Source organism: Vigna umbellata, chromosome 4 (genome assembly GCF_029865625.1).
Source record: "Vigna umbellata cultivar VRB3 chromosome 4, Vumbellata_1.0, whole genome shotgun sequence".
NCBI lineage: Eukaryota > Viridiplantae > Streptophyta > Magnoliopsida > Fabales > Fabaceae > Vigna > Vigna umbellata.
The window spans coordinates 45,039,244-45,063,458 of record NC_142168.1 but is presented as its reverse complement, the minus strand read 5'-3'; positions in this window follow the sequence as shown (position 1 = coordinate 45,063,458).

The following is a 24,215-nucleotide window of genomic DNA, read 5'->3' as shown; positions in this document are numbered from 1 at the left end:
CTCCATCACAGATCCACCTCTCCTCCGCACTATAAGTCTAGTTTCCTTCACAAATCCAACATTCTTCTTCCATATTTTGCCTTTCTTCAACCTTAGCGACCATAAAACCACTTTTCTACCGATTAAACCTATTCATTCCTCTTTTCCACCGTTTAAAACCTTGGTTCCACCAATTAATCGGTCAAAATAGTGTCTTTGCAAGTGGATGGCGAAATGGATTTAGGGGTTCTGCTTCTTAGTTTGCTATACGGCTTCTGATTGCTCGCTTGAAGTGGTTGAAGCGTCCCCGGTAAACATTGCTCCAATCTCCGTCGGACTTCAACCTCAGCCGCTCGGAGAAGTTGTTGGTGGCCAACAGGATCTCCTCCGCCGTATACTCGTAGAAGGTGCAACGCGTGTCGGCGAGCCTAGCCGTCGCTCCTCGATGTCCCTCATAATCTCCGTTCTCTCCCCTACCGCCCTCTCGAGCTGCGTCTCCGCCCGCGTCCTGGCCAACATCCATATTTGAAGCCTATTGGAGAGCTCCGATTACACCTCCGTCAGGGGCTTTTGATTGGGGTTGAAAATTTGGGTTGTTAGTACAGGTTGGAGTTTGGATGCCACTGGTTCGTGATAATCAGAGGATTTGGTAGTGAGAACGCGCTGATGGAGTTTAGGTGCCACTGGTTCGTGATAATCAAGCCACATATTGTTTTTTTTTTCTTAAAATTGTGTTTCTGTCTGTTTTCTTCCTTCTGTCATTCATATCTTCCTTCCTTCCTTCTTTTTTCCAGCACAATCATAGGTTCTATTTATATGTACTTTATTTGTTATGTTTGTGGCTTCATACTTTTCATTGAATAGTGAGAACTCAACAGCAAGTTTTCCTTTTCAGTATGTTATCTTTATATTTTAGTTGCCAATGGTAACGAGCTTCTTTCTTGCTACGTTTGATCAAGAATTCTAAACTCGGTTGAGATTAAAAAGAGAAGGAAAAGAGAAAGCAAAAGAGCATAGAAAAACAGAACATAAAGAGGAAACAATCTCGGTTGAGATTAAAAAATTAAAAACACTTTACTACCTCGGTTGTCTGGGAACCGAGGCATAATCTGAATCCTTTTGACTCGGTTCAAAACCGAGGAAAAAAACCTACCATTTTTGTCTCGTATGTATATGCCTCGGTTGCGGAACCGCTGTCTATAAATGAAAACAACCGTTGTCTTTTTCCTTGACTGCACTAGTGAGTGTATGTGCTTGCTTGCACTCAGCCGGTTCTATAGCATATTGTTTTCTTTTGTGTTTGCATGGGATTTGGAAATGCTTTAGTTTTCATTATTCTTATGATAATAAAAGTTTAACGTCATTTTTTGATTATTTAACCTAGGTAAGTTGTTCTTATGCAGACAAGCAATCATTTCCAAACACTAACAAGTGGGTGGAGGAGGTCCGCAGAGAACGTGGCAGTGATGTTATTATTGTCTTGATTGGAAACTGATCTTGTTGATAAAAGGTGAGTCTTAATTTGGTCTATATGACTTTTTTTAATGTTGATTTGATGTTTTAGGTGTATTTTTATTATCATAGTGAGTTTTCATATTATGCTTCGATCTTCTCAGTTTTAGTGTTTCCATATTTTGTTTCATAAGAAAAAAGTAAAAAATTGGTCAATTAAATATAATTTTTGGATATCTTAAAATTTGTCTCAGGGCACGAACTTTGCATGCATTAGTAGTTTCAAATAGTAGAAATCATAGTTAATCCATTTACCAACCGGCTCGCGTCTTGTGTTTCCATTCTAGTATTTTGATTTCAACATATGAAATTTTCTTTACAAAGCCATTTTGATACTGAAATAGGCAATGCAAAGTCCCATGAGTTTGGAATCTTATTCATAGAATTCAGTGCAAAAGTAGGCTTCAATATCAAGGAGAAAATCAGTGAACTTTTCACTCATCCCAATATTTAGTTTGCTAAATCATTCTTATGAACAATGCTTGTGATATGTCATATATAATGTCAAGGTGAAAATTAGTGAAAAATTAAATTATTCTACCTGGTGCATGACCTACACGTCTTGTGGTTAGAAAAATTAAATTAAATAATGGAATGAATGTAGATGACGATAGTATCGGGACAACACTATATTAGAGTGTATATAGGCATGCACAGATATATATTCATTACACAGCATTTGTATTATATTAATGTCGATACATAAGATGATTTTGACTCTATGTATACCTGTATTTATAGTCTGTAGCTGGTGTGCTCGAGTTATAAATTCATTATAAAGTCTTTTCAAGAACCATGGTCACAGGCAAGGATTTATTTATTTTCCCTTTGGTTTCTTTGTGTGGGGTGGGGGGCAAAGATTCAAATGCTGTTAAGTATTTTCAAGGTTATATTGGAGTTCAAGTTCAGATAACAACTTGCATTCGATACTTTTTGGGACACACCTTTGGAAGCTTATCATAGCACAACTTCAAAATAAGAAGACTTATGGATATTAAGGATGAGTTTCCCTTTCTCCCGTTGTTATATCCACATCCAGATATGCAATGAGATGGATTTCACAATGGACAACAACCACGACAAGCTCCCTCAATGCCAATAACGACAAAAGACGTCGTAAGAACTCTAAACCAAGATCCCTCAACACGAACAAAACGTATTTACTAAGAATATTTACCAACATATTTATCCATTAATAATTTAAGTCAACAATACATTAATGGATAAATATGTCGGTAAATGAAACAGATATATCTGTCGATAAACTCGTTGATAAATCCAATTTACTAAGAATATTTCTATCGATAAATAACACATAATATTTATAATCCGATCTTATGGCGTTAATAATAATTTATCGGTAATTTGTATTTTTTCACTATGATCCTTTTCTTCTTTTTTTTATAATTTCAATAATGGTTTCACATTGATTTTCAATATTATCTTCCTTAATCTCATTTTTACAAAGAGACATGTTAAAAACATGCTCATCCATTTTAATTCCAATTTAAGTTTTTAATTACATATTACAAATAAAACTTAAGTGGGAAGTGTCATTGAAGACTAATTTTTATGCTAGATTCATAGTTGTCTTGAAACCACTACCTCTTCTAAAATATCATTTTATGAGGTTTACAACATAAAATAAATATGTTACTATTTAATATTTAATATTTTATACACTTATATTATTAATAGTTTTCTATAATAACTTTAGAATAAGAGAACTTTTTATAAGTGGGTCTTCTCTCTTATCATTTTTAGAGTTTAGTATAGATTTCTCAATGGCTGCAAAATCAAGTCTCCAAATATCATTTATTCTCCTAAAAAGTTATTTTTCAAGTTTCGTTAAGAAGTATTATCACTAGTAAAAAATGACGTTTTAAACTCGGACATTATGACTCGGTTTTTATGGAACCGAAACATATCAAAACGCGGTGGCAGTCTCGTAATTTTAAAAGCATTATATGCCTCAGTTGTTAAGCAACCGGTGTCTAAAGAAAATATTGATTCGGTTGCCAGAGTGAACCGAGGCCTAATCCTCACGTACCAAAGATACGACCTCGGTTGGAAGAAAGAACCGAGGCATATTGGGCTTGGACTGTGCGGGCCTAAAGTCGAGAGCCAGAAAAACTTTTCCCCAAAATTCTCCTCCTCTTCCCCTCTTCTCTTCCTCTTCTCTTCTCTTCTCCTGCAACGACCTCTTCTTCTCTTCCTCTTCTCCTGCGACGACCTCTTCTTCTCTTCCTCTTCTCCTGCAACGTGCGACGACGGTGGACGCGAGGACGCAGCGAGGACGCGGCGGCGGTGAGGACGCTTTTCTCTTCCTCTTCTCTTCTCCTACGACAACCTCTTCTTCTCTTCCTCTTCTCTTCTCCTGCGACGACCTCTTCTTCTCTTCCTCTTCTCCTACGACGTGCGACGACGGTGGACGCGAGGACGCAGCGAGGACGCGGCGGCGGCGAGGACGCAGCGACGAGGACGCGACGGCGACGAGGACGCAGCGGCGGCGAGGACGCAGCGGTGACGGAGGGAGGTGACGATGGGCAGATTTGCGCTCATGGAGGGGCGGCGGGCAGATCTGGGCGCATGGAGGGCAGATCTGCGCGCATGGAGTGGCGGAGGGCAGATCTGTGGGGGAGATGGTGGTGGTCGGAGATGCTTTTGTCGACGGTTTAGGTGGCGCGAAGAAGCTGAACCACGCCGTTGGTGGTGGTCGGAACTGCATGGATAACTGGCCTTTAACCACGCCGTTGGGGGAAGAACAGAGAAACCTGGCTCTATTTCACGTGTGCGAAGGGGAAGAAATTTGGGTATGCCCTTTGCTTTGTGACACGCATTTTGCTTCTCTGGCTTTGGAAATTGATGACACTGTGTTGCTGATTGAGTATGGACCGCTGTTTGATTGATTCCTGTTACAGTTTTCTTGTTTGTTTTAAATTTTTTAGCTGAAATTGGGAGATATTTTGGGAGAAATCTTGGGTTTGTTTGGCATGAGAGAATGATTGAGAATGAATGAACCGAATGAGAATGAATGAACCGTGAATGAGAGTCTGAAGTATGAAAAAATAGAAAAAATAAAAAAAATACACTCTACTGCCTCGGTTATCTAAGAACCGAGGCATATTCCTGTCTCGTTTTATCCCGACCTATAACCGAGGCATAAAGTTTAACCTTTTTACCTCGCCCAGATATGCCTCGGTTGTAGAAGCGATGCCTATAAACATAACCAACCGATGTCGTTTCTTTTTATTGTACTAGTGTATAATGTTTTAAATTATAAGATTTTATATTTACCTTTTACAATATGATCTTATTAATTTAATAAAAGCTTAATTATACTTTTTCTCTCAATTTATTATAAAATAGGAAATTTTAATATCCAGAATTTAAGTTCGACAAAATTGAACTCTAAATATCTCTGCATGTGTGATCTTGGAACTAAAATCTAACTTTAAAAATGAAAAAAGTTATTTTTAATTTATTATCATAAATGTTTAGTGTATTTATTAGCCGACAATAATTGATTACATATATATCTTGGGACTAAACAAGCATAATTTCTATATCAAAAGGTTTAGGTTGCAAATTATAAGAATTATAATTATACATGTATAATACTAACCTAATTAGTATATTTCTAAAAAAAATAATTAGTATAGTTATAATATAAAGAACTAAAAAGCATAATTGTGACTTTAATAAATAAAACATAAAGGAACATGAATTTTTTTTCGTGAAGAATAAAAGTTATACATGAGACATTTCTATAAACAAGAAGTGAACAAAGAGGATTTTGTTTTTCAGGAATCTAAAAACGAATATTTATATATTATAAAGACAAAAAAAGTTTATACATTAATAATTTTTTCATCAGTAGTAGCATTGTTAACTCGTTTAACAATCATCAATGCTTGGGCAAACAAGTGGGGCATATTTGACTAAGAATATGCATTCGTTGTATTATGTAGATTAATTAATTTTCCTTTCTTTGACTATTGACTTGATAGCACAAATCTAAGTTTGACTATTGACTTTTACTTTTACCTTTTAATTAAGATAACGTGTGAAAATGCCCCTTCAATTCAAGAACAAGGACCACACACTTTCATTTTTCAATCATGTGGATTTTTTGGATAGAAGTAGAAAGAAAGAATAGAAGGAATATAAATTCCGGATTTTATTTTGTTTCTAATTTAGAATTTTAGAGAAAACGAAAAGCAAATGGAAAAATTTGGAAGAAAAGGCAGAGTATAAATGGAAATCAAGTATTTGAAGTTACGATAGAAACATATGTTACTAAAAGTATAAGAATTATAGCCAATCACTCCATGAAGTTTCACTTGATTCTTTTATTTTCTTTTCGCATTTAGGTGTTTTTGATGAATACGAACGAACTTAAATATAACAAATTAGTTTGTAAATAAGAGAATACAATCTTAATTGAAATTAATTTAAAATAACACTTGAAAGTAACTAAAAAACACATACCAAATCAATAAAAAGGATGACAGCTAAACTATCTCTTTTTAAAAAAAATATTTCATTAAAATTTAAGTTCCTAAAATATTTTAAATTTATATTTAAGAACGATATTTTAAAATAAATAATATTTATAAAATAGTGAAACTCAATTAGTTTTACCTTAAAACATTTAAGTATAAATAAAAAATTTATAAACGAGTTTTATTATTTTAAATTAATTTATCTTTGTAGAAATTACTTTTCTAAAACACTCTAACTTTTTTTTTTTTTTAAGTTTTTATCCATTGTTCCTTTGTTTGAAGATTCAAGACTATTAGATTGATCCTTGCGAAAAGTTCTTCAAATTCATCCATTTAGTTTCCTATTTTGAATAGAGCATCTTGTGAGTTAGAATTGTTGGACTAACTTATAGCAGTTTGGATGGTTACGCAAATTGAGGGGAGCTAAAATCTATGATTTTAAATATGGTTGATTGTTTGAATATTGGATTGTGAATTGATTTTGGGTGTGATATTGAGATAAGTATTGTGTTGTTTGAACTATATGAGTGAAATTGTTGTTTGACATTAGGAATGTGGAAAAATTGCTTGAACTGTGAAGTGTTACGAATATGCCTTTACTTGATGTTAATTTGTTGATTTTACTGTATGATTGAATGAGAGAGTTATACGTGAGCAATTAGTCAGATTAAAATATCTAATGGAAGGTTTTCAAAATTGCTTGAGTTGAGAAAATTGGGAAGTACCAATTTCGGTGACTGTGCAAGTTAAAACTCTGTAATTTTATATAATTGTTATCATGGCATTGAGTAATGCTAGTTTTAAGTTAGAAAGCATTTTCGTGGAAAGGCGTTGGGCGGTGATTGTATCGTTGGGCGGTGATTCTATAAAGCTGGCCAAGTTTCTTATGTTGAATGGAGAATATGTTCTTCCTTTTCTCTTTTGTAAAAAGAAATTGGTGTACTTGTATATTGATTGAACATTTTATTTGTATGTTGTTTGGATGTCCTTACATTGATGCTTGATTACCTTTTTTGGATGCACATTATATTTTTAGCATATGTTGAATATTATTAAACATAACTTCAAGGTTACGAACACTATTAAAAATACTTTTCAATATATTTTAGCATAACTCTTATTTTTTTAGTTGTACTAGATATTTTTATGTAAAGAGATTTGCATTAGATATTTTTACGTTGGTTCATCTAAAAATTTATACCACTTTCAATTCTTGATCGTCACAATCAAATGCCACTAGAAGACTAATGGTACAAATACAAGATAAATATTTTATGGACCCTTAATTAAACAACAAGTATTATTGATGAGGAAAAATTAAGTATTCTTTACATCAACCACTCTTGGCTAAATGTTTATTATTGTTTAGACTACAATTGTTGATGCTAATCATGGAGTACTATTTTAACACATAGTCACTCTTGGCTAAAATCTAAATATTCTTTGGATCCATCCATTAATAAATTTTATAAAAAAAGAAGTGTGATATAAAAGGTCACAAGGTTTGCTCACTAAAAGAGAGTGAACTTCTTAAGATATACAATAGAAGTTGACTCTTCTAGATTGTTATCAAACATAAATAATGTTTTTTTTCACACACATAGAACTAGGGATGAACATAGTTCATCAAACTAAACTTGAACTGCAGTTAAATGTATTATTTTATACTTAAAAAAACTAAATTGTTTTTACTAAAAACTAATTAAATTATTTTACAGTTCAGATTAAAAAACTGAAACTTAATAATTTTAGTATGGTTAATTGGTTAACTAGTTAACACATGCGTCTCTTCATCCTTTCTCCATCAGAATCTCTCAATTTATCACCACTGCGCCTCACATAGATTTTGCCAAGGTCTGTTGCCCTCTTCCTTCCTGTCGTCGCCCATCCCACCATCGCCCATCTCCCTCGATTAGCCCTCTAGGGTTTTCTCATCGGCTCTCTTTTCGCTCTAGCGTCAATTTACATTAAATAGACATCTTTGGCTTCTTACCACAAACCGCTCTCAATATTTTTGGATTCAGTTTGGAGAGAAGGATTGTTCCGAGGGGTTTGGTTGTCCGGTATTTTATTGTCAAAGGTTTGAGAGAGAAGAGTGCCAAGTTGTATACCCCGTTTGGTGTTTATGAAGAGTTGTTTCTTAAAAGTTTTGTGATGCGTTTTAAGGAGGAATCGTCTCAACTGTTAAAGCTTTATCAGAGCAAAAAATGTTTCCAAGAAAACAGGGAGGACGGTGTAGAATCTGCCAGTTAGCAAGTGGATTACTTAAGAGAACAAATTTAACCATGTTGTTATCATCTCATCCAAGTACTTTTGTTAATCTTGTCGAAGTAGCAATTGATTTAACTTAGATGTTCCGCTTTACCGGGTTGAAACTGTTGTTTATTTTTCATATATTCTTCAACTTACATTACAGTAGTGATGTAGTCAATTGTTATCCTTTATAAATGACTGAAGAATCAAGGACAAATTATTTATGGAATGCTCATTGCATAATGTTGTTGTTCCCTTGGTAAGAAATATATGTTTTTGTATTTTGATGGTGAATCATTTACATTAAATAGAGTATTGACATGCACATGCAGATGTTGTAGCGGAAAGAGAATTGAGAAGATTGAAAGAAGACAGTGGGTAATTTGATTTGATGAATTATTAGATTGAAGAGTTTTGTGAGTTGTTTATGCACTGTTAGTTCGAAGTCGCATAAATTGGCCACTGCATTTGTCTGTTTCCATTACTGAACGTGAAAGGGAAACATATGAAGAAGAGTGTTTTTGATGCAAACTGAACTGTACTGCAGTATGAGTGAACTAAAAAATAGTTCAGTTCAGTTACTCTGAACTATTTTTTGTTCAGTGCAGTTTTGTTGAAATAGTTTAAGTTATCTATAGATTTTAATAGTACGGTACACTATAGGGCAGTTTGCCTACCCTTACACAGAATTTAAGGATTTCTTGCGATGGCATAAGCCTTAAGTTCTTTGCAATTTATAATGAAGTCATAAACCTTTCTTCTTCATGAAATCTTCCTTATATAGGGATTGAAATAAAATAACTATTGCAAATTCTTTTTAAGCCTTCGTGAGAAAATCAGAAGTTCTTCTTCATCAACTATCACCTATCCACATTAAAGCTTAGATATGCATTAAATTCTCTTTATACAACTTCAATTGTAAATATATTTTTCAAACAACATTTTAATACATGGTATGACATATATCCTTAAGTTAAATAGGTTTATTTATTTCTCTCAAAATGGAGTAAAGCAAAGGACCTTTCATGATTAATAGTCATTTCAAAGTTGGCATTCTGATAACACTATCATTGACGCAATCAAATTAGTACTACTAAAGTATAACAACTTCAATATTGCTAAGATAGTAGCCAACAAAATAGAAAGAGTAAAGTCAATCCTAAGTCACCTTCCAATGAACATAAAAATGATTCTTAATAAATTACTTCTTATTAAATATATATACTAAAAGGGTTAGTCAAATACAATAAAAATAATAGAAGAAGATAAAGATAAAATAAAAATAGTAAATAAAAATATAGTAAATCAAAGAAATAAATAAAATTTCAAAAAGATAAAAGAGATAAAAACACTAATAAATAAAATTGGTTGATTTTACTTCTTTTTACCAAGTAAAAGGCTAATTAACCAAGGTATATTCTTGATTAATTCTTATTAAATTTTTCACCTTGAGGCAAATTACTTTCATAATTATTAACATAAAGTCATTCAATCACATGATAGTTTCTAACTTTAATCAAAGTACATTCTCAACCAAAATTAGAAATCATTCGACTTATATGAATAATATGCATGTAGATTAAACATCGTGTTCTGTTGTGAAAACAAATTTTGTTGAAAACAAATTTGTGTTGTGAATTATTGTAAAATATGTTTGGAAAATAGTTTGAATTACTAAATTAGTGACTTTCAGATGATTAAATTGCTTTGGAGTTTGACATCACTTTTCTCTCTCTTATATTAGATTTGTCAAAATATATGGAGCTATAAATGATTAAGTCCTGAGAGTTCGCTTAGGAGAAATCTAGGTCCATTCTTTGCACCTAAGTCCTAGAAGCATCACCCTTTAATACTATTTCTCAATGATTACTTGAATGGATCACCTGCACTAAGATCAAGACTCTATATCCAACTATCCTAGATCTATTCCTAGCATCTAGAAGCACGCGGGAAAACAAATTGGACCATAACTTGATACTAGTTCCCATTGAATCTCAAGCCAATTAAGTAAGATGAGTAATTAGTTCATCCTATTAAGCATAAATCAATTAAAAAACTCATAATCAAAAGCAAGCATTCATAAATGAAAGATACTACTGAATGCAAGATAATTCAAAGTAGTTACATCTTACTCCAACACTAGAAGATTTATCTCTTCATAAATGGTAGGAAGAAGTTACAACAAGGAAGAAACTCCATCTCCTAATCCTCCCAAAAATTCCCAAAAAGACCTCTTAAAGTTTATCTAGAAATCCTGTTTATATAGAATATGATAGTATGGCTTGAACGGTGGTTCATGGCTCAAACTATGAGGTTTTCTCCCTAGGTGAGCTTCTTGATCGAGACTGTACTCAAGGACCAATTGTTGGTTTAATCATCAGATCAAACACGTAGTGAGGCGGAGGGGGGTTGGATAGTTTGTGCTAACAAAATTAACTAACTCAAACACGAATTAAAACACAAATTAAGGACAAGTGGACCACTGATATAATTACAAAGTTTCTAATCCTCAATTAGCAAAAATTATTCGCTCCTCTCACCCCTAATCCAATAGAATTAACCAACTAAGCAAAGACTAATTCCATTTTCATAAAAACAAATTAAGGAAATGCAATGCACCGTTTAGATTAATTAACTAAGCAAGAAATAAACCCAATTAACTCACAAAGAAATAAACTTGATTTCACAACAAAACTAAGCCTCATTTAACAAGATAAAAAAAATAAAAAATTGACGGGTTAACCCATTAACTCGACCTACTATGAGAATGGTTATGTGTTTAACACTGTTTCCATGGACTAGTTCGACCGAGATCGTTTTCAGTGGACCAATAAGCTAAAACGGGTTAGTTTGAATCGTTTTGCCACCTCTAATAAATATATATATATATATATATATATATATATATATATATATATAATGGAGAAGTCTCTCGCATGAAAACCAATTTCACTTAGCTTTCTGTTACTAAATATTTTACTCTATTTTTAACACAAATTGAAGATTTCATTTTAGCTTAAAAAGCAGTATTAAGCCTAAGAAAATAAATTATATTAAAAATAAAATATTAACATTTATTAATTTGTATCATGATTAATTAGATAATATTGCCCTCGTTTTCTGGGTCAGACCCTTTTGGACCAAGAGTCATGAAAGTGAGTTTTTTTCAGCTTTTTTCGTTGGGTCCTTCTAGAAAGATGTTATTTCGTTTTCTTAAAACTTAGATTGATTTGTATACCCTTTTTCTACTGGAATTATTAAATTTGAACCATACACATTGGCTTTTAATAAAGTTGACAACTACTCGTTTGTTGTTTTAAAAAAAGTGACAATAGTGCATTGTGATGGTTATGGTCCAATTGACTTGATAGCTAGTTCAAGCCTAAGAATGGTCCAATTTCTCCTAGATTATTTAAAGTACGAAGTGCACTTTTAGAAGTGAAACTTGAGTGCTAAAAATGGTTTTAATTGTAACATCGTAATTTGGTGTACAAGTATAAGTATGTCTTGCATGAATTTTTCTTTCCCAAAAACTAGTTTTATAATCATAAATTTAGAATGCAGTGACTAATATATAATGTGATAAAGACTCAACTTATACAATGATAATTTTGTTTTTTAAGATGATTAATTTCATATAATTTTTATTGAAATATTATTGAGATATTATCATTATGATTATTTAGGAGATATATTTTTAACCTATTTATGAATATAATTATGGGTATTATTTAAAGGAAATTTGTAGGAATGATATTTTGGTTTTGATGGCATTCTCCTAGCTATGGCCAAACATATTCTGTTAGACAAAATCGTCTATACGAACGAACGATTTCATGTTTTAAAGTTTAATCAAATAACATTAAAATGGGTTAATAACTAGAAAACAACATAAGGTAAAAACACAAGACTCAGAGCCTAAACTACAAACAAACAATACGTAGAACCTTAATCCCAAACATAGAAAAACAAAGGAAAACACTAAGGTCATAAGAATTAGAAAAGCATATAGGCTAAAACATTCAAACGCATAACTAGACGATGTCTTCACCATTACAAAAACAACGTACAACATCGAATATTTTGGGCCTTTCACGTCGAATTCAAGAACGACGACATATCGGGAGACGTTAAATTGACGTTGAATTTAAAAAATTCGACGTTAAATTTAACGTCTAATTTTATCAATAAACAACGTTAATCAATTTTTTATTTTTTTAAATTAATTGTGATCCTTTTTTACAACTCTACGAGATCTGAAAAGCAGAAAAACAATAAATTTCAGTTTTTGGTATTTTGTAAAGCATGAACTATGAACATGTAATATAGTATCAACAACAAACAACAATGACAAACAACAAACAAGTTCAATCAAACAACAAACAAATTCAATCAAACAACAACAACAAACAAGTTCACCCAAACAATAACAACAAACAAGTTCAACAAAAAATAACGAGAAACAAGTTCAACAAATAAGTTCTTCAAAACGAAAACGAAAACGAAAACTAACCTTGGTTCATCGGAATAAAGTGTTGCCACACGTGAGAGAGAAAGCAGATGCGCCTATGAAGGACAACAACACGAAAATAATCGGTCAAAACAAACAAAAATCATACCTAAAGTAGTAAATTAACATGCATTTGTATCAAATGAAAGAAAGATTACATGTGATGGTCATCAAACTTCGTTCGAGAAAAGTTTGAGCAGAGAAGAGGGTCTCACGCGCTAAGATAAAGTGAATGAATTTTCAATCTCCCGCTCAAATTTTTATTGAATTCACTAACCTTTTGACGTCTAACGCTAGGGCATTCGACGTTTTATATCCTTTTACGTCGAATTACAATTCTAAACGACGTTTAATAATTGCATTTATTTACAAAAATGCCATCGGTCATTTTTAACATTGGCTATTGAGTGGTTCGACGTTGAATGCGTGACATTATACGCTGTTTTTGCACTAGTGCTTGTCTAGAAGCGTCCAAGAGAGATTCAATTAAATGCTTGATGCTTAAAATACCTAAATTAGGTATTTGGCTTCTCTCAAAAAACAAAAACAAGTTGAGACAATTTCTTCGACGAAAACATTAAAAGACTTAATTATTAAAAAACATAAGCCTAAGCAAGTTAAACGGTATCTATCTAAAAAGAGACAAAAGCCAAAAAAACATTTACTTGATCAGATGATACCATGAGCTTAACAAATACCTACCCCTATGATGAAGTACTCATATAAACTTGGTATCTTCAGATTAAAGAACTTAATTGTAAAATGCTACCTAATGGTAGGAAATTAAAAAACACTTTGTTATTCTGAACAAGCATTAAATGACATTGCATGATCAACGTTCATAAACAACAAAAGTGATATCAAAAAGTCATATCTGCTGCATGCATAATTTACTCTAATTTTGCAGATAAGCTATTCTACACGCATCTACAATGCTACAAATCAAATATCAAAATGTGGACGTTTGAGACAAGAATATAATCATGGAATGTTCCTCTAATAAAGCAAAGTCTAAAAAGATCGTACAACCTACTTCAAGCAAAGGACTGAAAAAGCATGTCTGCTCGACAAAGTTGACTTACACAACAACTATTGTGAAAAGAAGAAAGAGAAAACACAAGTATCAAGGTTACAAACTACAAACTCAATCTAACAGATAAATATTCAAATATTCATGAAGTCTATAAATATAATATCTCTTAAGATGAAAATCAAGAGGATAAAATAAAGGATAGCCAAAGAGTACAAGAAAAGCTTTTAAGTTTGATCTCCAAAGAGTAAATTTTGATAGTGTGCTAGTTAGGCTTAATCTTTTCTAAATAAGCAAGACCATCTTTACAATCTTTTACAACAATTTTAGATTCAGATTTAGCAGTCTCAACAGATTATAAAGCAGCATTAAGATCATTTTTCAATTTGATATTATCTTCAACAAGGTTATCAATTCTATATTGATAATCTTTTCTTTCACTATTTAATTGATTAACCTTGTACTACAGCTTCATTGCCTATGCATGAAGTTCTTGAAATGCATCCAACAACTGATAATATTTGTCTTCAATTGGTTCATCATTGAAGTTGCTGCCACTACTTTCAGAACTTATTGATCCAACCATGAGACACAGATTTGTCTCCTCCTCTAGGCTTTGATTGTCTTCATAACTGGAAGAACCTCCAGAATCACAATCTTCCCATGCAATGTAGGTTTTTCTTTGCTTTCTTTTCTTCTTGTCTTGATTGAATTTGTCATTCATTTTATGCTTCTGCTTTAAGGTAGGACATTTAGATTTAATGTGGCCTTCTTTACCACACTCGTAGCAGATAGGAGTAGCAGCCTTGCCCTTTCTTTTGCTTCCTTTTGCAGTACCTACAAAATCAGATACATTGTTTCGAGATTTCATAAATTTTGTAAATTTCTTTACCATCATATTAAGTACTTCTTTTTCTAGTACTTCAGCCTTTGACTCTACATATGTATCATTGCTTCTTGAGGCTTTCTTGCTGGAAATCTTGAGGGAAATTGAGTGTTTTTGTTCAGTTTCTTCTTCCTCCCTCAATCTTCCAAGTTCCAACTCATGTTCCCTGAGTTTACCAAAAAGTATTGTCATGTTCATAGATGTGTCAAATCCCTTGATTCAGAGATGGCAGTCACCTTAGGTTGTTAGCTTTTGTTCAAACTCTTTAAGATCTTGATATTAATCTCCTCCTTCTCAAAAGACTTTCCAAGTGCTATGAGGTGATTAACAATGTGTGTGAACCTCTTTTGGATATCATAAATGTTTTCTCCAGGTTTCCTCCGAAACATCTCATATTCTTGGATGAGGGAATTCTTTCTGACCATTTTCGCTTCATCAGTCCATTTATGAGTAACTTCAAGGACATCTCACATCTCTTTTGCACTCTTGCATGTAGATATCCTGAAAAACTTGTCAATTGTCAGCGCAGATGAAATAATATTTCTAGCTTTAACATCATAGTGTGCTATTTTACTTTCATCCTGGTTCCACTCATAAAAGTTCTTTAAAACAGTCCTACCATCAACAACCTTTATAGGCTCACAGGGTCCATTTATCATAGCATCCCAAATACCTTTATCTACTGATTCCAAGAAAATTCTCATTCTAATTTTCCAAAAAGGATAATTTTCTCCTGCAAACAAGGGGTTTGTTTGTGGAAGCCTCTTCACTGAAGATTTGAGAAACAGATGTCATCAAGATCAAAATAATCGATTACACAAAAAATCTAATCTATTAGTTTTCGAGTAACTTTCGAAAAACTAGCTCTGGTGCCAATTGTAGAAATGTATAGACCTTATTTCCCAACCAAGAAGAGGGGGGGTGAATTGGTTCGTATTAAAAAATATGTGCTTTTTAAAACCTTTGAAAGTTTTTTGCACTTTCTTGAAACACAAGCAAATAAAGATTGTAAAGCAATAAAGAGTTAAGGGAAAGAAATACAAACACCAAGATTTTTATACTAGTTCGGCCTCAATGCCTACATCCAAACCCTTTTAATCAACCTGAGATTGAAAGTCACTTCACTATAAAGATTGAGTTATACAACAAGACTTACAGAGACCCTCTCTCAATGTAATATCCTCTCCAACTCAAAATCTAATATAAAAGAATACAACACAGAAAGAACAATCCTCATTCTACAGAAACCCTTTGAGACACCTCTCAAAGAAACCATAACCTTATGTTTTCTTCCTGGCCAACGACAACAGGGAAACCACAATCCTCATATTGCAAAATCAAAAATACTGATATGCTTCAAAACACCTCAGAGTGCGGATGATGATCAGCCAAAGAAACACAACAATTCCTTCAAGAATCCTTAAAATCTTTCAAACTAACGTTTCTTGATTCTTGGAGAATGAGCACACCTGCAATTTCTTTTCTCAACTCACTTTTGTCAAATATTAAAGATCAAAAATTCAAAAGTTATCAATGCAAAGTGTTATACATAAATATATAGTTTTCACAAGTCTGACGCATATTAATCGATTACAATACTAATGTAATCGATTAAGCAATTAACACTGCTACACCAGACTTACATTAAAACAGATTTAACATATTATGCATTTAATGTAATCGATTTCACAATTAATATAACTCAAAACAATTCAAAATATGATCGTTTTGTTAGTTAAGACTTATCATGAAATCAGTTTTCAGTATGCACGAGTGTTTTTAGTTAAGATTCAATGCATTGTTCAATAATCAAAATAGTTCCAATCAAAATACTTATCCTAGTACCTAACAACAATAAAAACAGAGTGTTCAAACAAGAAGCCTTATGGCTTGAAATTACAGAACTTCGAAAACAGAACTGAACTAAATTAAGTTCGTAATCTAATATTATATGTTTGTGTATCCTTCATCCTTTATGTCAACCTCATCCTTTCGAAGACCTCTACATTTTCAAATCCATCATCAAATTTTCTATGAATGTTGACAATAGACCTCTTGAGCTTATGAGGAATTATCTTTCACGTTTGGAAGAAGGTATCAAGTTATTTTGAGCATCGTAGTCACTTATCCACCCATCTAGAGTTGGAACGCGAGCCTTGCGTGCAACACTCTTAATATGCTTTGGTTGGGATGAAGATGCCATGTGAATAGTTGAAGCATAATGCTTTATGGAGGGAATGGGGGAGAGATAAAGATTGAAAAAAAAAAGGTTTGGAGATTTTAAGAACCAAAGAGAAGGACAAACACTTTAACAAATTAGGAGTTTTCTCTAATTGATTAATTAAATAGGGAAACCAGTTTGAAAATTGAAAAAGCCCATTTTGGAACAAACTTAATCAATTAATATTTTAACATAACAGATTAAAATCATTGCAAAACATAGTTTCAAGCAAACAGATAGTATAGTGTAATGATTAGACTACTAACATAATCGATTAAAACTCGCAGAAATGAGAATTTTACAAATCTTCATACATTCTTCTCATGTCAAGTAACAAACATATATCACACGCCTCCAAATGATTATGCAAAACATAAATGATGCATGTTTTTATCAATACCACAGTCATTTACCACATTTGATGATCTCAAGGAGCTATGAACACTTGAAGTATGACTTATGTAATAACTTTGTGCTTGTCCTTAAGCCAACGTATCTCTTCTTAATTGCCTGTAAAAAAGTTGAATGATTTGGTTGTAGGTACTCAAATGAATTTGGAGCCTTTGGTGTTAGTTGCTTGTGGTGGTTCCTTTGGGATCACTTGAATTTACCTTTAGGAACACCAACATTCTTGTAATAGCATGCTTTTGACAAATGTCCAATGTTATTGCAGTGGAAACAGGTTATAGATGATGTGATGGAGGGCCATCTAAGATTCACATAGGGTCTAATACAGATTGAAGATCATAGAGGAACAACCCAAGAAGCTTGGTAAGCCAAGGAAAGCAAAGGAGCCAAAAGAAGGAAGAAAAATAGGGCTTTTCGGAATATGAAGATTGCCTTCTGGATTGGAGCTATGAAGGAATTAACCTTCCGGATTAGAAAAGTCGCCTAGCCAAAGACCTTTTGCGCCCAACTTCAGTTTCTTAGCTTTTGAAGTTTTGGCACGTTTTGCATATGATCTTAGGTGGAATGCATGACCCAACTACCTAGCTTCTCCAACACGAATTGTTTTTTAATTTGGGAGGAAAACCAAGTCAGATTACGAGGTCCCTCTTCACCTATAAATAAGAGAGTCTTTCCTTTGTAAAACTCACCTTTAATTATAAATGAAATGTTGCAGGAAATGCTTTCCAACCATGATACTCTTGGGTCAGACCTTGTGTCACTATTCTCTCACTGTCCTCTAGCTTCCTTTCCTTTCGGAAGGCCTACTGAGCTTAGAGACTCCATACACACACCATTTCCTTCATTCACACTTTCATCAAACACCTTTCATGCACCAACTTTCATTACTTCATATGTCATTCCACTGTTATTTTGCTTTGAGACAAGTTGTCCTAGCATGATGCCTGGACGTGCTTCCGTCATTTGGTAGTCAGAGCAAGGTCATCCACGCCTTCCATCAAGAGCTAAGCCACTATTCCATTTAATTTCCTCGTTTTTTGTTTTGTTTCTTCATTTTTGTCCACTGTTTCAGTTTTTTGTTGGTTCTGTTTTGTGCTTGATTTAGTGTTTACAGTCACTGTGTTCGTGTTTCCAGTGTGTTAGCATGTTTGTCTTGCATTTTAAAGGGTGAATTCCATTTCCTTGAGTCAATTTGAGCTTTATTTTTCAATTTCAGTTTGTCAAAGTCATGTGCTGAAATTCTGATGCAGTATTTTTAATTTGTCATTAAATCTGGTTTTTCCTGCTTTGGTTTTTTTTATGTGCTTGAGTTTAGTTGAAAGTGTTGTTGTATATCAACCAAATAAGGCAATGAGAGCTTGATCTACCTTTTGTGATATGAGCTGAAACCCAAAAACTCTAGTTCAAGTTTCAAATCTATTTTGAACTTTGTTGCAGGATTTTAATTCTGGTGTAATTTGTGAATCTGTTTGTCAGTTGGATTTTGTGTTTCTGGAACTTTAAACAACATTGTTTAGTGTTTTTGAAGGTTACTAAAGTTGTAGCAGACCATAATAAGCAATGGAATGCAATATGCATAGCTTGTTTGCTCAAAATCCTTAGCATCTCACTGTTTCAGTTCTTATTTTCAGTTTTTCATCGTGTTGAAATTATGTGTTTGGTCTAATTCCAGTTTGGTCATGCTAAGCTTTCCAATTCTAGCTTAGTTCATTGCATTCATACTTCTTTGAGTCATTTTCACTATTGCTTAAGCCTTTTGATTCTTGGAAATCTAACTTTGGTGGTGTGATGAAATTTTTTACTACATAATTGGACATAGCAAGGTGTGATTTCGGTTTATGTTGTTTCTGTGTTGTTGGAAAGCTTGAACAATTTTAATTTGATGTTTGAAAGTTGCTAGCATAGTTCATTTAATCATATCTTGGCCTATGTGCAAATTTTCTTTATGTTTGAACGAAAAGTGATATCGGACTCACTAGAACACAAGAAGCTAGGGTTTGAACGGTAGAAAACCCTAGAAACACGAGGAACCCTGATTTGGACACGAAGGAACCCTAGAAAAGGGGGGAAACTCAAAATGAACCGATTAATCGATTCAAAACAAAGATTAAACGGTAGAAATGAAGAATAATCAAAGGAAAATGGTTTTAATCGGTGAAATGGAAGGAACGATGAAAAAGATGTGCAAATCTATGAAGAGAATGATGCTTACGAAGGAGAAGAGGTGGATCTGTGGTGAAGAATGGCTTGTGGTTGATGAAATGCTCTCGAGGAAGAAGAAGTTCTTCCTGATGCGCGAGAGAAAAGTGATAAATGATGTGAAACTCGCGCAAGAAAATGAAGATAATGAGTTTGTGATGCGCTGAGGACGTGACTGAGCGTTGACGCATGGTCAAGAATGAACACGTGGTTGTTGATGTGTGATTAAAGACTGAAACGGATTGGAGCAATGGCGATGCAGCGTGGAAGAAAGAAAATGTTGAAGCACAAATGGAAAAATGGAAAATAGAGAAAGGAAGGAGTGTGCTTGGAAGGTGGCTAGAGATGGATCTCTACGACTCTCTAGCTTGACTTTCAAGGAGAATTGTATCTGGAGTGCTCTCAACAAAAATAAAATTCTCATTATGCTCAAAAGTGAAAAATACATTGGTGGAGATGGGTATTTATAGTAACCCATTCTCCAAGAAAGCTAAAATGTGTGTATAATAAAATGTAAAATATAAGAAAAGAGGACATTGAGAAAGGTACTTCAGGCAATATTACATCACATAGGCTAGACAATACCATATGTTAAACGATCTTATTCATCCAACAATGAAGTCTTCATCAGTTGCTTGGTATCCTAATAAAGAGCTTAAACAGTCAATTCCTACCTAAAAGATAGAAAACGTAAAAAAACACTTTGTTGTTCTGAACAAACATTAAATGTCATTAAATGATCAACGTTCAAAAACAACAAAATAGATAAGAGTAAGGACATATGTGTTGCATTCATATCTACTATACTTTGTGCAGATTGCTGTCTATTACACATATCCACCTGCTTCATCCTATACAAATCATAAGTGAATGTTAGAAACAAAGAAGACATTCACAGAATGTTCTCTTCATAAAAAGAAAGTCTACTTTGACAAGTTGACTTTCACCAATGACTGTTACATACGACAAGACTATGAAAACTCAAAGATCAAGGAAAAGCTCTATCTAATTGATATCTTTTGGAGAAGCTTTTAAATACAATATCATTCAAAAAGAGAATCAAAGAATAGCATATAGAGAAAAAGCACAAGAGAATAGAATAGATAGAAAAAGCTCAAGAGAATAACATCGAGAAAAAGCTCAAGTACACAAACTCAAAAAAGAATATATAAGAAAGAGAAGAAAAGCTCAAGCAAGAAAAGCACTCTTAAGCTTCATTTACTATTGTAAGAAAATAGAAGAGAGAAATTTTTTTATATTCTCCCTAATGAGATATTATCATTATGATGATTATTTATTTATTTTGTTATTTTGGAATTATATTCTTAGCCTCCATCATAATTATGACTATTACTTAATAAACATTTTTAAAAATAATATTTTGGTCTTTATTTAGTTCAGTATATACATATATATATATATATATATATACATATATATATATATATATATACATATATATATGTATGTATATATACATATATATGTATGTACATATACATATATATATGTATGTACATATACATATATATATGTATATATACACATACATATATATGTATATATACACATAAATATATATGTATATATATGTATGTATGTATATACATATATATGTATGTATGTATATACATATATATGTATGTATATACATATATATGTATGTATATACATATATATGTATGTATGTATATACATATATATGTATGTATGTATATACATATATATGTATGTATATACATATATATGTATGTATGTATATACAATATATATGTATGTGTATATATACAATATATATGTATGTGTATATATACATATATATATGTATGTATATATACATATATATGTATGTATATATATATATATATGTATATATATACATACATATAGATATATGTATATATATACATATATATATATATATATATACATATATATATATATACATATATATATATATACATATATATATATATATATACATATATCTATATATATATACATATATCTATATATATATATATATATATATATATATATATATACATATATATATATATATATACATATATATATATATGGGTTTGCTAACGCGCGTACGCCTGTTTTTCAGTTGGTACATTTTAGCAATGTGTACCGGGTTTTAGTAGACAAAAATATCCTTATATATCATGCATTCTAAGTTTTAAGGTTAATGGTATTTTAATAATTTTCATTTTCAAAACTAAAAAAAAAAACAAACCCCAAACCCTTACTCACCTCTCTCATTCCTCTCAACCCTTTCTCTTTCCTCTTTCTCACTCCAATCTTTTCTCTGTCATCCCTAGTCCTAATTGAAAAAATTAGAAACACTTGTCGTTAAATAATCTTACAAAAAAATGATTTTATAATGAGTTTTCATCTTATAATTTTTGTCTTATCTAATTTTATCTAACTTTCACAAGCAGAATTGGTAATTAACTTGGAAAAAAAATCAGAAATACTCGTTGTTAAACAATTTTTTACAAAAAGATGATTTTATAATGAGTTTTTATTTTATAATTTTTGTCTTATCTAATTTTATCTAATTTTCACAAGCATAATGACAAGGAATTGGTAATTGGCCTGGAAAAAAATTAGAATCACTCAGTTGTTAAACAATTTCTTACAAAAAAATGACTTTATAATGAGTTTTCATTTTATAATTTTTGTCGTATATAATTTTATCTAATTTTCACAAGCATAATGACATCCGAAAGAATTGGTAATTGGCCTGAAGGGTTTTTTTAGAGATGATGATTCAACATATGCAGATGATGGAATTAGAGAGGTTAGTGAAGATGGTGAAATTGAAGAGATCTTGAATGAACCTTTGCCTGAAGGTGAATATGTCAATGACTCAACTCTTTATAAAGACAAATTTTTTAAAGACAAGTGTTGTTTCTGATTTTTTTCAATTGGGGCTACAGTAGAATGACAGAGAAAAGGTTGGAGTGAGAAAGATGAAAGAGAACGGATTGAGAAGAATGAAAGAGGTGAGTAAGGGTTTGGGGGGTTTCTTTTTTTTTTTTTAAGTTTTGAAAATGAAAATTATTAAAATACCCTTAACCTTAAAACTTAGAATCCATGATATATAAGGGTATTTTTGTCTACTAAAATCCGGTACACATTGCTAAAATGTACCAACTGAAAAACAGACGTGCGCGCGTTAGCAAACCCCGTATATATATATATATATATATATATATATATATATATATATATATATATATATATATATATATATATATATATATATATATATATATATTATATATATATATATATATATATATATATATTTATATATATATATATATATATATATATATATATATATATATATATTATTTTGAATAAAAGAATAGATGAGTTTTCTTGCTTTAAATCTTATCAATTTTCCACCATTGATATATTTTAATCAAAATTTATGTTAAATACAATAAGTGCACAATCTTAGAACATACTTTTTATGTCAAAAATATTTATGGTTTTTTTATGTTAGGTAAGAATTTTACGTGAATGTGGGTGACATATATTTGCTTCACAAAATATTTGACGTAGATTTATGTAAGGTCGGATGTAAAATTATGCGTTTTTGGATATTTTTTTTTTAAAATTTAACCGCATTTTGTTTAAACTAAAACTCGAAATAGAGAAACATACCAATGTTAATTTACATAAATAAACCTTACTATTATATGATTTGCAGTCTGAATGACATAATAAAATTTAAAGATATGAGAAATAAAATTGTAATCAATAACATATTAGAAACATTAGTTCATGTAAGATATGAGAGTGAATTTGGAAGTAAGGTTTGTGAGAATTAGTGTAGGATTTGATTGATGTGATAAATTAAAAAAATTTACTTCCAAATCCACCATCACTTACCTCCAAATCCACTCAAATAAACAACAAAAAATTTACCTTTAATTTCTCTAAAATTCATTCAATCACTCTTTCCTAAATCTATTCAAGTGAACAAAATGTAAAACTTGCACAAGCATTCATGCAATATCAAATGACGAAAAAGAAAGAAAGAAATGGTGAAGAAAAAACATAAAGTCCAAATTTAAATAGTTTTATATCAATTTATGAGAGATCAACATAAATAAGTTTCAATTATTGACAAAAATGTATTTTTTAATTATTTTTCTCTAGATTCTAGATATATAATATAATATGACATAAAAGATTAATTTTGAATTAGTTTATAAACTAGTGATGATTTCCTCTATTTCCATATATTATGTACAAAATCATATGAAAATAATATTAAATTGATTGATGTTATCATCTTAATAAATTATTAATTTTTATTCTTAATTTATTTCAAATGTTGGTATGTATCATGGATAAAAATCTTGTATTTATTGGGATAGTGAGATTATTTCGTTAAATTCGTTTGAATAAGTGATATATTTATTCTTAATATACTTTAAAAAATGATATTAAATTGCAGTGCTAATATGAACGGACAATTTCCATATTTACATTACCTGAGCACTACGGATTCAGATTTTCAATATAATTCAAATTTAAAATTTTTAAATTTATATTTGATTATTTAATTTATTGGATTAATGTAATACGAACTGTTCGAGGATCGAGTTTTTCAAATTGCTAATTTATTTAAATCCATTATTTTAAATTAATTTTATTCTGAATAAATGTAATGAATCTTTAACTAA